This window comes from Eutrigla gurnardus (genome assembly GCF_963514095.1).
Source record: "Eutrigla gurnardus genome assembly, chromosome: 2".
In the NCBI taxonomy this organism is placed as follows: Eukaryota; Metazoa; Chordata; class Actinopteri; order Perciformes; family Triglidae; genus Eutrigla; species Eutrigla gurnardus.
This window is the reverse complement of record NC_139916.1, coordinates 21,754,571-21,777,275: the sequence shown is the minus strand read 5'-3', so window position 1 is coordinate 21,777,275 and position 22,705 is coordinate 21,754,571. Positions and strand designations below refer to the sequence as shown.

General features: G+C 43.4%; 2 protein-coding genes across 6 annotated transcripts in view; both read left to right on the top strand.

Moving 5' to 3' along the window:
• mdfic2 (MyoD family inhibitor domain containing 2) overlaps window positions 1–22,705 on the top strand; it is a 230,463-nt gene that overhangs the window by 37,552 nt on the left and 170,206 nt on the right. The window lies entirely within an intron of this gene.
• The window catches only part of foxp1b (forkhead box P1b), a 145,642-nt gene that overhangs the window by 12,444 nt on the left and 110,493 nt on the right, over window positions 1–22,705 (top strand). For 4 of the 5 annotated variants that reach the window (XM_084037676.1, XM_084037675.1, XM_084037674.1 and 1 more), the window contains exons 2-3: window positions 2,991–3,068; window positions 18,608–18,651. The gene's annotated coding sequence lies outside the window, so the exon portion shown is untranslated. The remainder of the gene's footprint in view (window positions 1–2,990; window positions 3,069–18,607; window positions 18,652–22,705) is intronic. The other variant, XM_084037673.1, reaches the window with a different exon arrangement.

Sequence of the window (22,705 nt, the reverse complement as noted above, 5' to 3'; positions counted from 1 at the left end):
AAAGTTTTAGTCATTGTGGTGGGAGAGGGGTCAAACTGTCAGTAGGTTAAAGGTTGAACGGCATAAAATAGCTGCAGCACCCACACAGTTAATTAGAGATGAGAGATTTATCGTGGAATGGTATATTTATGTCGCCGTGTTAAGTTCTGGTTTTGTCGTTTTGAGCCCGTTTGTAAAAAGTATTCCGTCAAAGTCTGTTGCAAGACGCCACCATTTTTTTTAAGCTATGTTTCTTTCTCTTTTCTTTTCCCATGAATGAAAAATGAAATCTCAACAGCTCATCCCATTGTTTAGCTTTTTCTCCCAGTCACCTTGTAATTGTTTCTGTGTCAGAAGCAGCTATTAGTATTGCTCGAAAATGGTAATGCTTTGAGAGACTCATCTCTTTGAGAGAATGGCTCTCTATCACACTCTCACATTCTTTTAAAAGGGAAAAGGAAGATGAATTTTGCCCATAAAGGCTGTATCACAAGGGCTTTTTATCCTAAATGGCTCTGGGGATTGTTATCTGTGGGAAGTGTGTCCTGCCTCTGTCGTGTTCAATCAAGTGTCCACTTAGCTGTGACTGGGAGTAATTGTTCCCAAGTGGGCCACACACTGACCTGTTAATGTCTGCGTTGACCCTCTAACCTTGTCAGCACGTCTTGGGGAGGAGTTTAAATCATGTGGATCTCCTCCACGTCTTTACGCTACTGGGTCAAGTGGGCGTCGGCCCTGAAAGACCACTCTCTTATAATTGTCCCCAGCAGCATGGGTCAGCTACGGGTGTTCCCAAAGACCGGCTCTTATTAGATGAGGTACTGGGAGTGGTGTGACTTAATGGGTCAAGCCATTGATCCGATACCGCACCAATGTCCCCCAGTGCACTCCCGGTCTCTGTGAGACCTGATTATGGGCTTGCCTCTGGATACGTGGTAGATCCATCTCATGGACACTACGGATGCCACGTTGCAGTCTTTTTTTTTTGATATCCTGTATGGCTTATTGTGCTCATCTAGTCTTTCTCTCTTAGATGTGCTTCTTTTTTCACACTTATGTTACAGTAGCGACACTTGTTTTCATGAGTGATGTTTTCAAACCTGCAGCAGGTGGCCCGTACTGATTTTATATAGCAACCATCACTCGTTTCACCTGCTTGGTGCCAATATCTGACCCTTCTCATGTCCGTCAACGAGGATGGACAGCTTCAAATGCCTGTCTAGTATGCCTGGAAACTCACAAATGAGTGGCAATTAACACGCATGCTGCAAAGTGGAGTTTCCTCAGAAACTGACATAGTTTGTAATTTGAGTGAAAAGAGGGGATTACAACCACATGTTTCCAGAGTAGGAGCGAGTCGAGTGTTGAGCAGCTGGCATGTGAAGCCACAAAGTGAGAAAGCTTTATAGTCGGAAGAAGGAAAAAAAAAAAGTAACTTTATGTCGGCGTCTTAGCCTGTAGTATATCTCAGAGTGTTTGCATGTTTGGTCTTTTAGTTCTAGACAAATTACGCAATAAAACCTAACCACCTTTTAAAATCCAGTGCTCGTTAATTTGCAGTAAAGACTCCATATCAGAGCTACCTATTTAAGTGGATGCACTCCCATGCTACTTTAACATCACGTTCTGAATCTTCCCACCGAGTCGTTTCTAAATGTTGAGTGAGTTGTATGGGCTCTTTTTGAGCAGTGCAGCCATGTGGAGGGGGGGGGGGGGGTGTCTGTTGGGATCAACATATTTTTGGGGAGTAATGACAAGGATGCAACCGAGTAATCAGAAGGATCTTATCTGGGGCCGATGGCAGGCCCAGGAATGCAGACGGGCTGGGGAAACAACGGCTGCGCTAATGGGGTTAGCTGAATTCCACACCAGTGAATTATGAGGAGTTGGGATGTCGGGGCTGTGGTTTGTTGTGTCTGGTCGGAGAGCTACACCACTACACACACAAACATAGTTGTAGACTTCGTTTTTGAGTGGTCCAATTAACTGAATTGCGTTGCCACGCCGCTGGAAGACACAGTCACACCAAACAGCAAAGTGGTACACGCATTTATCACAGGGCAGCAAGCCACACATGCAGCCATGACTCCTGTGACCAAACCAGAAGTCATCCATTCTGCCTCATTTACATGATCTTAACTGTATCTGGAGGTCATTAGCATCTTTCCACTTGTTTATCTGACTACAGAGGAATGGTTTTAGGCTCAACACCAGGTTTTTTTAATATATATTTATATATATTCTTTTTCTGCTTTGTTATTTTGACTGATGTGGAGACCACAGCATAGTTAATAGGTCACTGCATTACTGTGAATCGTAGCTTTGCAACGTGTAACAGCCTTTTTATAGCTTTTTTGTAGTAACTATCTCATCACATTAGCTTGTAATACAACTTTTGTAATATGTCAGCAATGTCTTAAATATGTTATTGCTTATTTTGTCTTACACTTGTCCTATTTGTTTTTATTAGGGAAACTTGAAATAGTAAAAAAAAAACCTTGTAAATCCTGTAGTCAGTGGAAACAAATGCAGTAGGTATTAGATTCGTTTAAAAAAAGTTTTATGTTGACGGCACGTGTTTTTTTTTTATGTGGGTATTTCAAAGTGCTCTACCACGGTAACAAAGAGCAACCATGTGACATGTTTACTGTTTTTAAGGTGAGAAATGAACCACAGAAACTGTGATGCAAACACTTTTGCACTGTTGTAAAATGTGTCCGTCATAGCTGCTTATCTGCATGTTCGGATATGAAACATGACTTGGTATGCATGTAGGCCAGGAGGTGCCAACAGGAATCAGTGCGTCAGAACATATCAAATACTTGTGGCTAACGACGATCACTTTTACTTTTGCATGTTCTTATGTCATTTCTGTGCATGTGGGCTCATTGGACAAGTTAGGGGATTTCCCCACCTTTTCACTTCCTGTTTGTAATAGTTGTATCTTTCCCCTTCCTTCCTTCTCTCACATTTCTGTCTCTCTCCGCTTTGTGTCCTCTGTGAAACCCCAGTGGTCCTGCCCTCAAGACTGTGAGCTGAATTCTGATTGGAGGAATGGAGTGCCAATCCGTCCTGCAGCAGTGATCAGGGTATGTGGCAATCCTCCCACTAAGCCGTCTCTTATTTCATACAGTAATGTGTGCGCTGTTTGTCTGTGAAGTGACTCCAAAACACTGTTGGTTTGGACTATTAGGCTTATTTGTGTCAGGCCATAATAAGCTGGAAGCAGATCCCAACAGATGCATTCTGAGCTTTTCATCAGTTTTATTGCTCAGCTGTTTAGGCCAGTGAGCATGGATGTGGATGATAAAGACACAAAACAGTACAGGATTGGGGCCGAGTATTTTGGGGAAAAATAATATCTAATTACGGATTTTACCGACCAATATTGTGGGTATTTTTTATAAATTAAACTCCAGGACTGGTTCCAGGCCTCTGAATTGCTGCCCACATATCTGATTTTGCCAACAATTTTAAAAAGGTCTTGGACTTCTCAGATCATCGACTCCTAATCCCGGGGGCCCCGATTCTTGCGAGCTATTAAATTAATAAGATTATAACAATGCTATGGTATTCGTACGCGTAACGAGAACATGCTGGCAGGGATTCATCTGTCCAGCCATTTAACTACATGACTAGCTCAAAATAATCAAGAATTACTGTTAATTAGCAATAGCTACATCTTCAGGCAACAATTGTAATTTAAGGTGTTGACCCGGAAAACGTTCATCTCTGAACACAGTTTGAACACAATCTTGTGCAAAATTGCAGAATAGCTGATTGACTGAATAGTAATAACTCCCTTTTTTGATAATCAATCTTCTTTTTTTTTTACTAATTTTTGCAAGAAGAAATGGCAAAATGGTCGAGGTTTCTCAGATGTGACATTTCACTGGTTTTTGAGTGAAGTGAGTATCATTGAGTTGTTTAGACAAAACAAGACATTTCAAGACATCTCTTTGAGCTCTGTGAAATTGTGATGGACATCTTCTGCTATTTGCTGATACTTTGAAGCACAAACAGTTCAAAAATAGCATCATTCCTTTTATAGTATTATCTTGTAAATATGAATATAAAAATGAGTGCACCTATACTTGCCATAATTTGCCAATTGCGAATCTATAACAATAATGATAATAATAGTAATAACAATAATGAATGCAGTTAATTGCACATATACGTGAAATCAGTCAAATCTGTTAATACAGCTGATTGCCCTCTCCCTGAGTGTTTCATCGACAGCTGCTTTGTGTTCGTGACTCTCTTTTTGTTTCTCGATATCTTTGGCGTACGGTAGTCTTTCTGTCCCTCTGCTCACCTCTGTCTGCCCTGGGAGCCCTGATTGGCTGAACACTTTGTGCACTATAGTCTGGCAGCTTGCCAGCGATGCTGCCAGTGGCTGCCGTGCCCCCTGATCAGAAGAGAATGTGACATTTGTGCGGAGGTAATGGAATCTGCGTGCAATTAAATCTCTGACTGTGAAGAGGAGTCTATCTCCTCCCTGCTCCCCCTCCCCACACACACATCTCCTGCCATTTTCAGCAGCAGGGGGGGTCAGGCACAATGATGAAACCTTCCCAGCAGGCCCCTCGCCGCACTCTCTTTCCCAATCTCCATGTCAGGTTGTGTTTTTTAACTTCACCGCACTAGCCCTGCCTCTATCTGGCAATTAATTACGGAAAATGTCCATTAGGAATCTCTCCAAATATTGCTCAAGAATTAATATTACATTCTAAAAATTACATTCGGGGCTTCAACATTACCAATGCTTTTAATGAATTCTGCTGCAGGTGACAGTTGTTATTTTGTGGTGACCGTTGTTGGGCAGTTAAGCGTGTTTTGATATACATTTTTTTGTAGGGGAGGGGCGGGGTGGCGGAGAGCAAGACGGAGAGAAAGGAAAGGAGGCAGAGGGCAGATTCATGCATGGCTGAGCAGAGGGTCATATCTCTCTGCTCCTCTTTCTCTGCTGCCCTGCCACTACACTTAACGCCTCATTTGTGGGCTTTGTGGCCAATGGCTTGAGTCTGCGATCTGTTGCCATAAAAGGCAGCTTTTTCCTCTCTGCTGATGGGGCATTTGCTTGTGGGTTAATATCAGACTCCTCTATAGGCAGGCTCATATCTAATGGATATGTGCATCCCCATCAGGGTAGCTCATAAACATAAAACTCTCTGCTGGTTGGGAAGGACAGAGCCGTGCCGTGCGAGTATTTCCCTTGAACTCGTGTCGGAGTAATTCCTATCTGTGTTCCTTGTGCTCACTGGGTGGACAGAGATGCAGGATATCCAGGTCAGGGTTTGGCTAAATCCTCCCTGTGTCGCTCACACCCTGTGCGCGTCTGTCTAAATGGCTTGACCTCAGTTCAGGCAATATACGATATGAATTTAGAAAGCATGTTCCAGTTCATTTAAACGGTACAACATTGTATTTTTCACATGCCGCTGCTGCTGAACCCAGCTTTAATGTCACTGTATTTCTGTCACGTTTGACTCTTTATTTTTTCTCACACTGAGCTTCCCTGGTAATGTATTTTGTCATGATGAATTATTAATGTCAGCGCTGGTTGAAGGGAGTGTTGTCTCAGAAAATAAGAGGGTCGCTCTGTTTCTTATTTTATTTTATTTTTTTCTTCACCCAAGGGTTAATTTGAACCAACAATCAAACGAAGCTCCCTATTTCCTCGCTGCACTGTGGGTCCTAATGAAAACTGCGGGGTCTCTCAACTTTATTCACCAACATCCTGCTAAACAAATACAACATTATTCCTCTTGGCTCTGTCTGTTTCCCTCTGTTGCAGACAGCGTTGCTGCAGCGTCGTGTGATACAGAGGAGAAGGCTTTGCTTGGGGAAGGCGAGAGAAAGAGTCATACTCCATTAGTGTCGTTCCAATGGTGAATTAGATCCGTCTGACAGATAGATGCGGAAAATTGTTTTAATTGTATAATTATCTGTGGCTAACCACTTGTGCGGAAAAGTGCTGTGATGTGGGCGAAGGCCAGGGAAGAGCATATTCTGCTGCTTATTTTGTCTTTGTGCAGGAAATGAACAACATCCGGGGGTCCTGAGGATAAAACATAAACACACCCAAACTTGTAGACGCTCACACTCCCCCTGGGCAGGTTGTGACATGCACCGTGAGATGCTGCTCTTTAAAGCAATGTGTCTGGCCACTGAGCCTTCTCCCGAGGCAAAGAGGAGGCCGCCTCTAACCGTCTGATCAAGATGGCACAACTCAACACAAGCAGCTATGCAGAATGGCTCGCTTTAACAGCGCCGGCGCTCTGAAGAGAGGAGCTTAATCACATTCCGCTCATTTCTGTTGAGATGTAAAACGCAGGACTTCGGACAGATGGTACTAAATCTTTGGCTTTATATCTGTCGCTCGCTCTCTACTGTCTTTTGTTCTCTCCTGCAAAACATTCCCATGAATGAGTTTGCATGAAGTACCTATCTGAACTGCCAATTTGGTTGGAAAATAATAACAGTTATCATCTCTTCCGGTTTCCAACAGCAAGGGGCTATTTCACTGCAACGACTTGCTGTATACAGAATGTTTAACTGTGAGACTAATTAAGCTAAGTCTCACTTCCTCCATCCTTTTCCCCTCAGATCATTGTTTGTATGTTTTTGAATAGAAGTAATCTCACATTGCAACCTTTGCACACAGAATGTCATCACCGTTAAAGCAGTAAACTGCTTTGAATGAAATATTGCTGCTGTTTTTAAGCTCTGTGTACGGATTAAAGAGTTTAAGGCCGGAGATGTCTTCATCCTAATTTCAGCTGGCTACTAATTTGTTGTGTATCTTTGCAAGCATTTGTTGATTTAGTAGGCAGTCTTATAAAACATCTTTAATTTGGTGTCCTGCAAATATAAAGATCGCACCTGTGCGTGTATATGACTGTTTTGATATCAGTAACCATACATGTATATCCCACATACAAGCACCCATAGAGAAGGCATGGAGATGTGGCTCACAGTCTTGACGGATCAGTTACTGAATGGTTCTTCAAGCCCGGTGGGCAGCGCTGAGCCCAGGACAAACACTGATGCTGCAGTCAGCAGCTGCATGCAATTTTCAGCTCAATCCATTCAAGTGTAATAAAGCAATGCAGGAAGCGCTGGAGGACTGTGTGCCCGGTTGCAAAGGTGTGAACAAAAAGTGGTGCTTCTACCATATAAATGAATTGAGTGGTTGCTTCTGTTCCTGCTCCTACAATCCAAAACATTTCGGCCGTGCTTACACTTGTCTTTTCAAAGTGACTTTTGTGATCGGATGCAGGAACTCGGCTGTGTCCGCATACGTCTGTCCACACTTGACACTTCAATGCGATCTGCCTGATTGAATAGTGATTGGATATATTTCACAGTCAGAGGGGTGGCTGTAAAATGGCGGATGGATACATTTAATTTCCTATCACTTCTTCATAATAAAAGTCCCCTGTTTTGCTGCTTACTCTTCCTGCCTGCAGTATGTCGTCTGGTTCATGCTAGACAGGAGGTTCCGCAAAGTGCCCCGACTTTCAGAGCAGGGCTGCCCGACCCGGCGCCCATGCACCACCCATAGGGCTGTACGACACAAGATGCAAGGCGTAATCTCCAGTGATAGTTTTGGCATCTGGTCTAATTTCCCAGCGTACTGCAAGCAAATCAGCCAAGAAACTGCACTGATAATCTACTGTAAATAAAGGATATATTTGATCTAAATGAACTAATTCTGATAACTGATAATACATTGGCATTCCATGCATTTTACTTTCATCCCCCCTCTCCCTGCTGTTTTCGATTCCCTGGATTCCCCACCCACATGAACAAAAATGTCCACATTTGTAAAAAAAAAAGTTTGATTGTAGTTTTTAATGTATTAATTCCACATAGTTGTTATTTGTGTCTAAACAGTAAGTGAGTGTCCAGTTTGCACCAGCCGTTAGTAGACTCGTTTATTGAAGACATAGTCACTCAAAAGCTCCGCTAATTTGGTGATAAACACATTTAATCTCCCATAAATTCTTCCTGATAAAAGTCCTTCAAGATTTGTACTGCTTACTTCCCCCCTCCAGCAGTATTAGTAGACTTGCTCCTATGGAAGAAAAGCAGCTAACAAAACTCCAATAATTTGGTGATGAACACATTCTTCACAATAAAAGTTATCAGATTATTTTGTAATTTAAAAGCTTTATTTGAAAGAGAATCAGGATATGTTTTGGAACTCAAGACAGCTGGCCTCAGCTGTGCTCCAGCTTTGGTTCTCCTCTCCTCTGCTTGCTCTTGTTGGAGAGAAACTCCCATGTGGGGGGAAGATGATGGAGACCTACAATTGATCATTTGTCCGGATTGAGCCCATATGCTGTCCACGCCTCACTGAGATCTGAACTCAATACCAGCCCGGCTAACACAGCATGTGGTTTGGCTGATCAGATCCTAATGTAAGCAAGTCCGATCTCGGAGTGTACAGACGTGACAGTTAATGTGTCCTGGCATGATCGCATGACACAAGTCTCATTGAAAAGACAAGTGTAACCGCTGCCTTTGTCATATAATATGCAGGTTGGTCTGTCATCACAACAAGCGTGCCTTTGATACATAATCAAATGATGTATATTCACACACTGAGTCAGTCTGATGAGTAGTTTTGCAACACAAAGCAATTTGTGGACCGAGTGCTTGTCGTGTCTCAGTTGTTGTGTTCGTCATCCTCCGTTGCTCAGTTGCATCTCCTGTGATAATGCGCCGGGGATTAGCAGGTCACAAGGAAACTGCGGCGCCGCCCCTCTGAGGATGTCGCGCGTGGCTTTGAATGTCTTGTACAGTACTACATAAAAGGAGGGGGACGGCCACCAAACGGTGATTTCCCAGCTACACAGGGAGCCTCCTCCTGGATAATGTAGTAATGAAAGGTGACAGGAAGGACTCAGGGTCTGGAACGAAGCCGGGGCAGCTGGTCAGAGCAGGAGAATAGGAAGCGGTGTGCACCCGGGCTAAAGTGCAGTGAGAAGCAAATTAAAGCTCATATCTGCCATCTCCCTCGCCTCCCTGCACTTTCCTGTTTGGACTTGAAGGTGATTGGGAGCCAAGGCGGTGACAGTTGACGGAAGCTACGCGGAGGAGAGAGTATTTATTTACAGTGAGATGCAGCGATGCTTGTTCAGGATGCGGTTTCATGCAGGATGTGCCCCCCCCCCTCCACACACACACACACACACACACACACACCTCCTCCCATCTTTCTCATCATCCCCAGGTTTGATCAAGAATGGGAAGTGGGTTATTGGGGAGGAGGGGTTGGCCTGCTGCAGGGCCGGGCAGGCTGCATTGTGTAAGAGGCTGGGTCTGGATACGGCCAACAGAGAGCTCACTCAGCATGCCTTCCTGCCTGGCCCAGGAGGTGGTACCAGGCTCAACACAGGTCACTGAGGGGAAAACAAGGGAATGTGAAGCATTAAGGTTGCATTGTGTGACGAAGATTGTCTTTAGCTAAAGGAAACCGGCGATCCATGTTTGAAGTTGAGAAAATGAGCGAAATCGAGTACACGAGAAAACTACGCGTAAAAGCAGAGGGTGTGTTTAAAGACGGTCCAGAAGAGAGTGTTTTTATATCCTGCCAGGAATTCTACCTTGTAAAGCCTGTTGGGGGTTTGGGGGGGGAGTTGAAGGTGTGTAAATCCTAGTAATTACGCTGTACAATGTGGTTGTTGCAGTACAATTACCTTTGTCGTCACCCTACAATACAGTATTCACATTACGGTAAAGGACTCGTTTTGAAGATGCAAGTGTGCGCAACATTATGTCATACCACCCAAGACTAGATGTGCAGGGAATACGACTTAATGACTCAGATAGACGTGAAGACATAGAAGGCGTTTAACCGGTCCTGTCCTGGCTTTCGTCTGGCGGGCGGAGGAGCAGCACGCGAGCATGCTCGTGTGCTGAAAATGTGAGCCATTCAGATCTCTGCTCACTAGCTGTCATGTCGGCATTAATCCTCCCCAAAGTTTCAAAGGCAGGTTTTATGACCTGCCTTACGGCCTCATCTATGTGGACAACGGCATCTAAACTCTGGAGAACCTGCCACATAAAACGCACATCTGTTAAAGCCTAAATTGTAAAACAGCCCCCGCGTGTCCAGGCAGCGTTGAGTTAATAATACACTCAGAGTACAGCTTTTAACACTCCCCGCAGCAACAACAGACGTGATTGTCTGATATTCACTTCTTTTGATCAGCTCTTGTATCTTTTTTTTTTGCCCATTATCATTTTTATGTCTTTTTCAAAGTTTTTGACCTTTTTTGTCAAGAGTATATTGCTGGCTGTAAAGTGAAAAAATGGCTGTAAAAAACAACTAGTGTCTTTGCTGGAATTTGTTTCATGGGGGGAATCGGAGAATCCTTTTTTACATTTACAGTTATGGTGAAACGGGCACATTTAATCAGCTTGTAGTAACTAGATAATCTCGCTGTAGTTATTTTACATTAAAAGTGCTCCACTCCTTTTATATTAAACAGCTTCATGTTGACTGACAGAATTAACCCACAAACTGCGATAAATACTACAAGAATAGAGGATCACCATGGCACAAAATAAAATCAGGTGTGGGCATTCAGACACAATGGCAAGTATTATAGTATCATCTTGAGGTTTTACACCACAGCCCAAGTACTATTAACAGATCTGTCAGTGATGCAATTTCAGAAGCAGTTGTCTCTACAGGGACACCGTTTTATTCCACACATATTTTCAGTTCTGACTCCCAAAGAGGAAGTGAGGTCTCTCCCCCCAGACACCAACAACAACGACTTTATGTACCACACACAGATTGATTTGATTAAAATATATTTCAGCCTTGCATCTCATGCTCTGTATACATGGACTGTCAGCAGTGGACAGCCAATATGAATGTCATGTGCATTATAGAAAAGGATTGAGTGAAGCTATTCTTATTTGTATTTGTTGGAGTAAACAAGCCCAAAGTAACCCTGCACAAAAACAAGTGAGTGTGGCCAACACTGAGAAGGTCAGATCAATTCCAGATTGTATTGTTAAATGTTTCTACCGGGTCAAAAGATCCAGCTACAACATCTGTTACTTCTGAAGGCACAGAGGGAACAGTCTTGGAGGATCCACTGTGTTTTTATCCATTCTTCTCCATCTTGTGATTCTGCCTGTAATTGATAACGACAGCATGGTTACATCTTGCATGAATCGGAAAGGATTTGTTATTTACTGTGAAAGCGAAGGCACTGTTGGAGTGTAAGCCGGGTCGTAGCCTAATTGATGTTTGGAAGATGAGCTCAATTAGATGAGTCATTAGGCCTTTTACCAGAGTTTTATTAAATACCCCCAAACAGAAGAGGAAAAAACACTGTTGTGGAATATTTTCTTCCTAGGATAACAGGAGGGTGGACTGGTAAAAGGCAAATAATATATGTGTTAGACTGATCAGTGAGTAGCGACCCCATTATTTCCTGAGATGTTAATTACACCGTGCTCAGCTTGCACGTCAAAAGGCAGATAATTGAAGAAGGTAAAAGATGTGCCACACTTTATTTCTGCTGTCACTTGGAGCTGGTGGAAGAGCCGCTCTCTCGTATGTGCTTTTTATTCTCTCCTTTCTTTTGGTCTGTGATGTATTTATTGATGGGTAATATTGCATTGTCATTTTTGCAATTATATTCTTCTCAATTATAACTGTGTGTGTGTGTGTGTGTGTGTGTGTGTGTGTGTGTGTGTGTGTGTGTGTGTGTGTGTGTGTGTGTGTGTGTGTGTGTTGCACACACAAGTATCTTCTGCCCTAACTCTGTATTCTCTGTCCTTTTAAAGCCCTTGTCCTCAGATCTTTTGTTTAACAAGTACTCTGTATGGATGTATGGACACAGATATATACGTATGTGTGTGTATGTGAAATGTAAGCCTGCAGTCACACTGATATTCTGCCTCAGTCTGAAAACAAAGTGCAGTCAGGCTCCATGATGTAGACAAATGTACATTTCTGTAAATAAGAGAATGGCAATGTGTGTATTAAATGAAGGTAAAGTTAAGGTAAGAGCAGGCAGACTGAAACAGTCTTAGTAGGTTACAGCAGAATGATCCTCTGAAAGAGGTGAGAGGGTGCAAACAGCACCTGAAACACTCTAGTCTGTCTGTTGTTTTGAGTACAGTCGCCCCCTCCCTTCCTATTGACAGTCTATAAGCCATAGGGGACATGCCGTACTTACAAAAAAAAAAAAAAAAAAAAAAATTCTTGTTTGTCATTTTGCGTGCTTCGATAGCGTCTAAACTCTATTTCCTGTGGTTTCCTGTGGAGAACTGTGGTGTGCTGCAATTGACAAGTGCACGTGAATGCTGTCTGCACTCCCAGAAGTGATCACACACACACACACACACACACACACACACACACACACACACACACACACACACACACACACACACACAGTCCTCTGCTCCTCTGTGTTGTCATCTACTCGGGGTGGAGCCAGGAAGGAGTGGCCAGACTGTGGTCATCACACCTCAGGGGCTGATGGACAGTCGCTGCACAGATGATTTAGTGCATCACCTGGTGGACGCTGCTAAGAATGAGCACAGCCCGATGAAAGGAACACATTCACAACCCTGGGATATGAAGTCAGACCTGACCTTTCAAAGGGGCTTCAGACTTTCTTTTCTGGTTTTGTATCTTACTTTCACTCATTTGTATTTGCTCTTTTTTCCCCCCCTTTTGTCTAAAGTCGCAGAATCAGCAACTGTTCATAATGACGTCATCAGGTTATGATTGGGGCTTTACAAATAAAGGGGAGCTCTCAGCTCTTCTGTAACCGTGGGAGAGGACAAAGACGAAGCTCCGGAGGGTTTCTGTTGGAAGTGTTGAAAGAAGAAACTGTTTAAAGTCCTCCTCTTCCTAACGGGAAGCTCAGAGATGGAGCCGAGGGTCGGAGTTCACCTTTGCTCACGACCTCAGGAGCCTTTTCTTTACTTTGTCTGACCAACCATCTACCATAGCATGGCGTCTTCCCACTTGTTTATCTGCCTTGAAAGCAGACCAGAATGCTCCTTAAGGCAGTCAATGAACTTCACCGGTTTTGAACTTTTTTATGGTATTAAGTTCAAAGTGTTTTCCTCATTTTGGCCACTTTTTGTTGGCTAGAGAAAGACCTCTGCTCTCTCGGATGCCAGCGAGCAGTATTTTGCTGTGGCAGTGCAGCCTTATCTGCGCTTGAGGTCTGTACTTTAATGGGCTTTATTGATCTAAACAACATCAGGGGTTGCGGTGATGTTATTAAGGCAGAGATAACTTATGTGTAATTCCACTCCAACAATATATTAGCCTTTTATTGGTCTAAATAACTTTGCCTTTTAGACAGTAATGCACCAGTAAGTCACAGCAGCTCTTCATGTCGGCAGGATCTTAATAAAGCATTTCCTCTGGACATCCTGCTGCGGAGAGAGTGAAAAACGACAGGTTAAAAGGCATGCTGGGAAGTTTCCATGCCATCACGGTAAATGATCTCTTTTGAATACATAAATAAAGCAAGAAGAGAGCTGTGAATGTGAAGTGGGTGGGGTGAGGGGTGCTTGGAGGGATTGGTGGAAGTTTGCACAAACACGTTCTCCGGCTCCTTCACATACGAAGGTGCTGGGAGGAGGAACGCTGCAGGTTCCTAAAGATCAACTGTAATATGTGCAACATCATGCAGGCAGTATTGCAGAACAGTAACCACACGGCTATATTTCCTGCTGAAAACGTGAGATGTTAATCTAGATCCATCAGTTGTTAATATGAATTTGTGGTCATGTTAAAGGTCTGCATATTGTGGAAAGTGAGATTTCCATGTGTTATTTGATTATTAAGCAGGTCTAGGTGCTGTATAAATTATTTTAAAACACTCGATCAAGAAGTGCAGCTAAACTCTGTTTTTTAACATTAAAGCATGTAAACCTGTTCTAGTAGAAACCCACAATGCTTATTGTACGTTATTGCTTTATAACATAAACAATTCAGAAACACAATACAGCACACAACAATGAATGAGGGGGAAAGAGTTAGCGTGTATAAGATGTGTAGTATGTGTTTGCTTCAGCGCCACCATTATTAGTGGAAATAATGACACTCGATAGATATGAAATCTAGATTTTATATAGAAATGAATTGTTGTGACTGTAATGTAAATATTAATAAATAATATATAAATATATATAGGTCATTTGTTCAGCTTCAGTTGCTCTTTAAAAATAGTTTTAACTAGAATGATTAAAAATGAATTATAATTAAGATTGTTTGTTAGGGTTTCCTGAGTTGATCCAATGAGCACGGTGCATTGTGTGCATGCAAACGTCTTATTGGACAATTGTGATATTTCTTTCCTTTCAAGGGCAGCAGATATCTAATATTTATACAAAATAACGAAGCCATTTATCTGGAAGTGCATTTTCAAGGGGTGGGGGGTGGTGCTTCATAATTTGCAGCTATTTAAAGCCTGGGTTTTGGTAATGAATTATTTTGTCATCTCGACTGTGATGAGATTCATCTTTAATAACTGTAACAATTATTTTATTAAAAAGAGAAGCCATGCGTTATGGCTATCTCGCCAAGGTCTCAAGCTGGAAGGAATTCTCATTAAGAGCATTATATTACCCCCGTGTGCTTTCAGTTGGATGTCCCGCTGAAATTACATTAGGTGTCAACAATGTTTGTGTTAGAAGTAAGCACTCATATTTACAGAGGCTAGCTTTTTCATTTGCTGGCTGACACTGGGAGATGTATTAAAAAAGATACTAATGTTCTGTATCTGATTAAGTCACTTAAAGAGAAACTCCTCTAAAGTGTTGACTTTTAATATAAAGCAAGCAGCGTTCTGTCATCACAAAGACATAAATCTTTATTCGGAGATGAGGAACTTTTGATTGCTTGAGATTATTTTGTGATTTATTTAGTTGGCACAAAGGCCTGTTATCTCCCCCTTGTTCCCAACATTTAGACCCTTCCCAAACTGTACGCATCAGGTTGTTTGTGTCGTGATTGATTCATCGGCGTCTTTTCATCTACATCCTGTGTTTCTTTTGATGGTTAGCGTGGTGCGCAACATTGTGTTTTGTTAATGGTTTCAGGCCCGGGGTTGCTGCTAATGACATGGTTGTAATTGTTTGTCAGTGTGATAATGTGTGATTTCCTATTTCCATGTGAAGTTGGACATTTGATGAAGGAGGGGTCTTGTCAGGAAGACAAAGTGCTGTCATTTGTCACCAGCTAAATGAGCTGCTCTCCTCTTGGCTTTCAATGGCAATATTATATTCACAGATCCTTTTTTTCTGGTGTGCGGGGGTTATTATCGCCGTGCTTTCCACATCATTCAGAGCGCTGTGTTAAAAAAAGCACCTAGATTAAGATCAAACCAACAATGAGACGAAACTCAGGTTGTCCTGTGCTGCTGACATCTAGAAATCTCTTAACTGTATTTCCATGAAAGGCAGAAGTGAAATTACAGAGTGTGGTAATCTTTTATTCTTAGTGTTTGCGAGGAGTCATCACTTCCTTAAACATTTTTAAGACTATTTCATCATCTTTAGAGGAAAGACTTTGTCAGTTCATGTCCCTGTGTACACTGAGTGATGGCTTTCTGATTTTATCCTACAGTAAAATAACTTTTCCGTCGCTGTGTCTCTCGAGTAATATCACAAACTTATGAGGCACATAATTGTAGCAATTGGAGGACAGGCGTGTGGGACTGCCTTCATACTTTCCAAAGTCTTTGATGTAGTCGCCCCCTGAACAGGCTGCGTCTGTTTCTGATTAGACTGATTCCATATTGTGGGGTTGGGGGCAGATCCTTCCTAGTTAACAATCTAATGAGCCAAACAGACCAAACAAAGGAGAGGTGCAGTGAATAGGTCTCTTGAGGGAGCTACTTATTGTCACAATTGCCCCTCTCTGTCTTCTCTTTGCACTCCATATCGATTCATGTCTTCAGTGGTTATGCTCTGTCCTCTGTAGCACACGCAGCGGGTGTAATCAGCTAAATGTAGCCTCTGTTTTCTTATTATTACCTGGGTGCTTAACACTGGTATTTTTTTCCCCCTTCAAGGACAAATGATGTAGGAGAAGGCAGATCCCGTGTAAAGTCCCCGAGCTCTCGCCGAGCGGCAGATCCCTTTTCGGTGCCAGCTGTTCTCTCAGATACACCAGGCCGTGCTGAAATTCTCTTAATATAATTCTGGGGGGCTCAGGAGAATTGTGCAAAACAAGCGTGCCAGCCAGGAGAACGTTGAATTTTTCATCAGTGGGCCTCAACTCGCTGAGTTAGTGGGCAGCGCTCTCATTCATGAGCAGATGTTCAGCGCAGTTACACTCTGCAGTTAATGTGAACTTACTGGCCTCTCCGCCATTGGCTGCAAGGACGTTGGCAGCGACCTGGCATCTGAGAATTACTCCCCGTAAAAGGCGCAGGCCTGGAAAGCGTAGCCCTGGACTTTTTTAGCCACTTCCCAGCCCAGGAGCTGGATCATGGACAGGGGAAGGCACTGACAGCCCATCCGTCTTTAGCTCGACAGTGATGAAACACTCACCACGGTTTGCTCCGGGGGGATAGCCGTGAAATTCCTGAAGATAATTTCCACAAGTTTTACTCTAATTTCGAGTGAACATGAACCGCGCAGCAGGTGGAATATACTGTATGTGCATAAAACACATAAAGGTAACAGCCCCCGCTGTTGGGTATGAAACCGTTTTACATGCAGAGGAATTGTTCCAGTACCCTTGAAAGAGGAAATTCATAGAAACAAGGCACCTGTGAGGGGGTAACAGTTTGGCCCTGGTAGGTCTATAGCTGGAACCAGCTGGTGCTGTGGTCAGCCTGGTGGGCTGTATCCTCTCCCCAGACCGGTACTTCAGACATCTGCATGCCCAAGCTGCTCCGCCTGGCTTTGATGTGGCCATACAGATCTGTAATGGTCTCCCCATAACTAAGCAAAATGTGATTTGATGTAAAGTGCCATTAACTGGTCAGAGTGTGTACGTGACATCAGGTTTACGAGGCGACACGCCAATCATCTCGTGTGTGTGTGTGTGTGTGTGTGTGTGTGTGTGTGTGTGTGTGTGTGTGTGTGTGTGTGTGTGTGTGTGTGTGTGTGTGTGTGTGTGTGTGTGTGTGTGTGTGTGTGTGTGTGTGTGTGTGTGTGTGTCATCACAGTTAAGTTGTGCATAAGGGACTTAAACAGTAGAAATGACAAGCTCTTGTTTCCTCTGCACGTCTCATTTTCACTTTCTAATTGGTCGTTTTCAGGTTGGCTTTACGAGAGCAAAACTAATTAGTGTTGCTAAATTCAGCAGGAAAGAAAAAAAAGAAGTCAGTCGGCTTGATTGTTCTGGTTTCCTCTCCTGTGTCAGGCGCTCGACAATAAAATAAGACTCTAATCATTTTCAAATTGCTCATATTTTTAAACCCCATAGCTGAATGTCACTCCAGGTCTCTTGGCATTTTGTTTGGCAAGATCAGGGAACAGCGGTTGCCCTCTCGCTTGTGTGCTCTCTCTTTGTAATTCGTGGGAAGTTTGAACTTGGGGCTGGTGGGAAGAAGAAGAAAAAAAGAGCGTGTTGTGTTTTGAGGTGGGGTTGTTTCTGCTTTGATTGGGAACGTCCTGCTGACAGGAGCAGCCTAGCAAGTTTACAGTAGCTGTGACATTGCTGTTACCTTTATTCAAAGTGGTCCAGCTGCAGCGAGCCCTCAGGAAGCCCGGCGCGGGCCCACATGGGCGGCCGGCGGCCCACAGAGAGGAGAATGAGCCCTGTTTCGGTTGGCAGACACTCCCCTCTCGGGGAACTTTTGCTGCCTCTGCAGAAAGGCCGGTGGCGGCGGCTCTGGCGGGGCGGCAGTGATTCTCAGGGCAGGATGGGCTTTTTCCACCTCTCCTCCCTTTCAGGAAACACATTTTGCTGTTTCTTCCCTCTGTGTTTGCAAACGGAGGGAAGGCGTTAAGGTGAAGGGGCACGGGGCGGCGGGACAGCTCGCCGACGAGACGCTGAAAGCGAATGTGCGGCCGTTTTGAAAAGGGCGGTTTGAGCTTGTGTGTTCACTCTGGCGGAGCTTCATTTACACGGCATAAAACACTTAGGGCGTGCAGTAAAACTCGCACTGTTTTTATTTTTCCATCAACACTAGGGATTCAGCCTTCAGAAGTAATTAAAAAGTGCTTGATCTAAGGTCAGGGAGGAGCAGTGTTTAAACGCAATTAGTGCAATGCTCAAATTAATTTGGACCCTGGTACAGTTTTTTTTTCAGAATGTGTCATTATTTGCTTAATCAAGGGAGTTGTCGTTTACGATGCTAAATATATATCCACAGATATGTAGGGGAGGGGGGGGACTGATTTAATTCTGCTTTAATGAATATGCATTTCAAAGTGACTCTGCTCTCAGAGGTGCGTGTGTGTGTGTGTGTGTGTGCACTCACACACATAACGCATCTGATTTGACTTCACTGTTTATGTATTTAATAAGGCAATTGTGGGGGAAAAATAACATGCAAGTGCTTTCTTTTTTGTTAGTCACCTTACTGTTTCAAATAATTCCACTGCTTCTCCCCCCCCCCCCCCCCCCCACCTCCCTACCTCCTCTCCTCCTCTTCTGCCGGTCCAGCCAGGAGACTCCGGTGGTGACATCCTGTGGAGCCAGAGATCAAAGTGAGTCCTCCTCATGCACGTCCGTAGACGGCACAAGTCGGTCAACAACACAGAAACACTTGTGTATTAGCGTTGCGTCGGTTTTCTGACCTTTGGACACTGGGTTTTCATGTCTTTTCAAAGAAGGCCATTATACTGTATATGGAAATTGTTGTGGGTTCGCCTGCAACTAAATGATAAGACGGGCTTTGCATAGTAACCGATTTCCTCGTTTCCTGATGCAGTTCCATATTTCCATCTCTTTGAATGATGCCGGCGACGGTGACGAGGCCCAGTCGACGCGGGCGCTCTCGGTGATGAAAAGTTGAACCTGAAAAGTATTGAAAATTGCTGACGGTGTGCCAGATCATGTCTGACTATCCTAGAAGTCATTACTCCTTGTGTGGTGTATAAACACGTCAAAAACAAACAATGACCCTGTGCAGACTCCACACTGCAAAACAATTTCAAAGCCTGCCGTGTAGTGTAAACACAAAACATGGCCAAGACTTCACCTTAAACCCGGTGTTTGTTTTATAGTCCCCGTCGACCTTGGTCAGATGTAGTTTACGTCTCTTCGGTTCTTTTCAAGTCAGCGTAGCTCAGGTTCAGCCCTGACATTGAGGTGGAGGATTTCAGTGGATCTATGTAAGCTTATAATGTGGATTTTTGCTCTTGAAATACATGTTTTCGTTAGGATCAGGGTCTGAAATTAAGTTTTTTTTCTCTGCCTGCCACTGAAATGTAACTGTGCACTGTGCGTTTAATGAAGGAATGACATTTTAAATCTGATGTCATTCAATGCACGATACATTTTACACAGAAAACATGTGTACAACATGTGCATTGTAAATTCATGTGTTACAATTACAGAGTAGTTTAAGGGGGGAGCCCAAGGTTTTGAGGGTGGGAGGGTACTATATACGATACTGTACTTTGTTATTGTCATCCATGGTTATTTGCATAAAAACACAATTAAGAAGAAGAAAGTAAATGGTGGTATTTGTATTTTAATACTTGCTTTGATTAAAAAATCCCCTGCGTTAGTAGGTTTAATGATATATTATAAGCTGCGTGCAGCAGATGATAAGAAGTTAAATGGCTCACAATTCCCTCGCTAGCATCTATTCACCTCCTTCAAAAACTATTCAAATTTCTTGCAAAAAAAAGTTTTACATTTTTTACATATTCAATTTGAAAACATCATGAAAGCATTATAATGTGCCTTCGCCCAATACCAATTTTGGATAGAGTTTGAACGCATCATCATGTAACTCTAGTGCAAGCTCCGTTGATGTTAGCTGTTAGCTGTTAGCTGCCTCATTTAGCCAAGCAGGACTGCGCTGCTATTTATTTGTCCTTTGCGATCTCCACTAAAAAAATATATGGTCTATTTGATGCAAACATATTTTTTTTGACAAAATATAAGGTGGAGCGATTCTAGTATGCTTTGCTGCCATTTTTACAGTTTTAAGCTTATTTTGATGATTATTGGGATAACACGGTGGATTGCAATTACTTTGGCCAGGATAATCATGACATTAAATTTTCATATCGTCCCATGTCTATCGCTCCACCATCAAATGCATCTGTTTCCAAGGCATTGGCCAATTAGGAACCAATCCTCAATGGAAACCGATTCTAAATTCCGCTCTTGTCATAGGACATTAAACCCCTATCTGGATGCCATATATGTCGGGGCAGCTTTTCAAAATTAAAATGTTACAAAAACCCAGCCAGCTTCTTCAAATGAGCGGCGGATGACGCTGATGAATGTCGTTCTAAACTGAGCGTACAATCTGCTTTGCTGGGGCATAGATTTTCCCGTACAGGGATGCTGTTTATCAAGTAATGAATATGCATTTTCCCCTTTCATAGACTCTTCTGCCTCGGTGAGCTCTTTCACACTGAGGCGGGGGTGACTGCGGGGCGATGTGAACCCGTATATTTAATAAAGCCCAGCTGCTGGATGATCAAATAGTGTCTCTAATTAAGGCCTGAGTGTACACCCATGTAAAATTCTCTCTGGAATGCTAACAACCTGTGATATTTCCAGAGGAATTTGCTGTGCAGGTCTCAGAGACGGGAGGGGAATTGAGTGTTTGGGGTTCGGCAGGGAGGAGGGGCAGTGTTCATGTGGCAAGCCAACATGTTGTTCACATCCGTGTCAGATTGAGGCTAATGAAGGCCAGACTGATCCTTGGATGCAAGCCTTAAGTAAATGATCCCTCTTTGAATATATTAGAGCCCCATAGCAGCGCTGTGCCTCCCCTGCCGTGCCAGTGCTGCTGCGTGTTGCCTTGTGGTCTGACGAGGCCGGTCAAAGCGGCAGTCACGGTGTTCGATCACGTTGTGTACTACTCCAACCCTTTCAGCCGTATCGCTGCATTGACTTGGTGGTGAGGAAGCACACACACACACACACACACACACACACACACACACTGATCGTTTCCAGGTTAGTGCTTCTGCAAAACATTTTGATAGTAAATGGAAAGTATGAGTGTTTTGTCATTTGACAATGTAAATGAGCCATCTGAAATTTTTTCCCCACCCTCTTAAGAGGGATTGCATTTACATAACAGGCTGGGGTTCGGTACTCATGCAAATTGTTCGTGTAGACATGTTTTCTCATTTTGCTGTAACGTTCAAGTTTTATTTAGGATGAAATAAGTATGTTTATAAAACTATTGAGAAATAATAAATATAGTTAATAAATCTATCAGTAAGATAAAAGGAAAATAAATCCCACAGACAGAACTTTTTCATCGCAATTTATGACCACACTGGCACTTTGCATGTAAATGAATCCTAAACGTGTAATTATGAGGCACTTTTGAATATTGATTGGAAAGACAAGGACATAGAAATGAAGCACTTGTGAATGCACCCCTCCTAAGCTACTGTAACATCCCATTAATAAATACCTCTCTGGCTCTTTCGTGCTGGACTTGCCTTACGCTGAGTGAAACAATGTCGTTTGATTTTCGCTGATATAGCATGTGTACTTCATAGATGGATGGATGGATGGATGGGATGGATCCAATTAGCCGCGGTCATTGCTCGTGTATTTAAGCTGACAGTTGGAGTCTTGCAGAGAATACCCTTGATTTTGGTAGTTTTGCGGAATGCTCTTGCGAAGGTACTTTAAAAGCCCATAAAGAGCAAATTGTGAGGAATGCACCTTAGATGGAGATTTGATTTACAGCCGGCGCAAACCGTCTCAATTAGACATGGGAGGGAAATAATTGATTTTCAGCAGGCAGCGCACAATGATGGGGAATACTTAAAGCATAATAAAGTGACCAAGATCCATACCTTTTTTTCTTTTCTTGTTATACACAATCAACACTGTAATTTATTCTGACTTTTACTTACCATTTCAGTTATTAGCGGATAATGCATCCTTTAATATGAAGCTCTCACTATCTACAAGCCTACACTCATCGCACATTAGCAGCAGCAGTGAAAGCTTGTGACAGCGGCTGCACAGGTGCACGTTGTGTTTCTGGAGGCCTCCTGACCTTCCACATGATGTGCACCATGCTGGCCTGTTTGTAAGCGCCAGCCCTGTTTGTACACACAGACAGGAGGACGGGGAAGCATGTTTGCCCCGGTCGCGCTCGGCTCGCGGACGGGCTCAACGCAACGTGACAAGCAACAGATGTGTCACACAGGCTGGAATCAAAACAGCCGTCCAGCATGGAGTTGTGCACACCATCAGACACGGTTGCTATGATGAGGCGGGGAGGCAGCGAGCGCTGCTGGCAGATGAGACAAGTCAGCGCCTCCGCTGCTCCCAGCTTCCTGTCTGGGAGAGGACAGGCCTGTTTGTAGGCTGCTTTGACACTCCTAGTCACTTTGTCATCTGGGTTCTTGCCGCTGCTCTGATCACACGTACACACTGCATTCAAAGAGCGTCATATCAGCCGCCTGACAGGTAGGATCCCAATGAGACAACAGCCAAAGGGGGTGTCCTTTTCAATACGCTGTGCGAGAACAAATGCACAGCGTGCTACGGCAAAATAACATCATATGACATCATTCTGAGCACTCTTCATGTTGTCTTCTTTCA